A 1694-nucleotide genomic window follows, 5' to 3' on the forward strand; every position below is an offset into this window, starting at 1 on the left:
CTGAAGAATCAGATACTCTTTCATTATTGATATATTTCATTGTTTCCATTAGCAATCAGCTATATAGTTTGTAAATAAATATTATGATTTCCACTTCATTCAGAAGAAAACAACACGTAAGATAAGGGATTAACCACTGATAAATGTCACGTCCATGATCAAGCATATGGATTTGACCTCCAAATGGAGTATTCATTGCATAATATTGTTTTTATTTGCAGATTAATAATTTTTAACCTGTGCTATCTCCTCTTTGCCTGAAATAATGCAGCAAAATCACAGCGTAACTGAGTTCATACTGTTAGGATTGACCCAAGATGCTATGAAACAGAAAATGGTATTTGTAATCTTCTTCATTTTTTATGTGGGAACGGTGGTAGGGAATTTGCTTATTATTGTGACCATCAAGTCCAGCCGGACATTAGGGAGCCCCATGTACTATTTCCTATTTTATTTGTCTCAGCATCCACAGCCCCCAGACTACTTGTGGATTCACTCTCTGCAAAAAAAACCATTTCTTACAATGAGTGCATGTCTCAAGTCTTCGCACTACATTTCTTTGGCACCATGGAGGTCTTTGTGCTCATCCTCATGGCCATTGATCGCTATGTGGCCATCTGTAAGCCCTTACAGAACCCAACCATCATGAGAAGGCAGGTGTGCATCATCTTGATTGCTCTTGCATGGATGGGATCTTTTATCCATTCTATTACCAAGGTTATCCTGGCCTTGAAATTGCCTTTCTGTGGACCCAATATGATTGACAATTACTGCTGTGATTTGCAGCCCTTGCTGAAACTTGCTTGCATGGATACCTATCTGATCAACCTAGAGTGGGCGACTAACAGTGGGGCAATTTGCACAAGCAGTTTTGTGATTCTGATGATCTCATACATTGTCATCTTGCATTCATTGCAAAACCACAGTGCAGAGGGGAGGAAAAAAGCTCTCTCTACTTGCACTTCTCACATCATTGTAGTAGTCTCATTCTTTGTTCCATGTATATTCATATATACACGCCCCCCAACCACTTTCCCCATTGACAAAATGGTAACTCTATTTTATACCATAGGGACTCCATTTCTCAACCCATTCATATACACACTGAGGAATGCAGAAGTGAAAAATGCCATGAGAAAGCTATGGTGTATCAAAATTGCCTCAGAAAGCAAAAGATGAATTGATGGTTTTGGTTGATTCCGTAACCTGTACAGATATCAAATATGATGGCGTATATCCTCACTTGCCCAATGCACTCTGATATAATGTACTTGTATTCCATAATTTTTACTATAATTCTGCCCTCAAACTGCCCTGGTGTCCCTATTTTATAGTATCAGGACACCTTTTCTCAACCCACTCATCTACCCACTGAGGAATGCAGAAGTGAAAATGCCGTAAGAATGCTATGGCATAGCAAAATTACCTCAGAAAGCAAAAGATGAATTGAGGGCTTTGGTTGATTACTTAATTTGTACAGATATCAAAGATGATAGTGTATATCATGACTTGCACAACATATTCTAATATAATGCAGCTAATTTCCTTCANTATTGTACTTGTGTCCTCAAACTAGTAGCTTCCCTCACCTGGTNGATAGTGTATATCATGACTTGCACAACATATTCTAATATAATGCAGCTAATTTCCTTCATTTTTCTGTACTTGTGTCCTCAAACTAGTAGCTTCCCTCA

The 1694-nt window shown here is 38.4% G+C and overlaps 1 pseudogene; it reads left to right on the plus strand.

The window, feature by feature from the left end:
* Positions 1-265: 265 nt before the first annotated feature.
* On the plus strand, positions 266-1179 carry LOC117797950 (annotated as a pseudogene).
* The last annotated feature ends 515 nt before the right edge of the window (positions 1180-1694 follow it).

This window comes from Ailuropoda melanoleuca, unplaced genomic scaffold, assembly GCF_002007445.2.
Source record: "Ailuropoda melanoleuca isolate Jingjing unplaced genomic scaffold, ASM200744v2 unplaced-scaffold19907, whole genome shotgun sequence".
Lineage (NCBI taxonomy): Eukaryota > Metazoa > Chordata > Mammalia > Carnivora > Ursidae > Ailuropoda > Ailuropoda melanoleuca.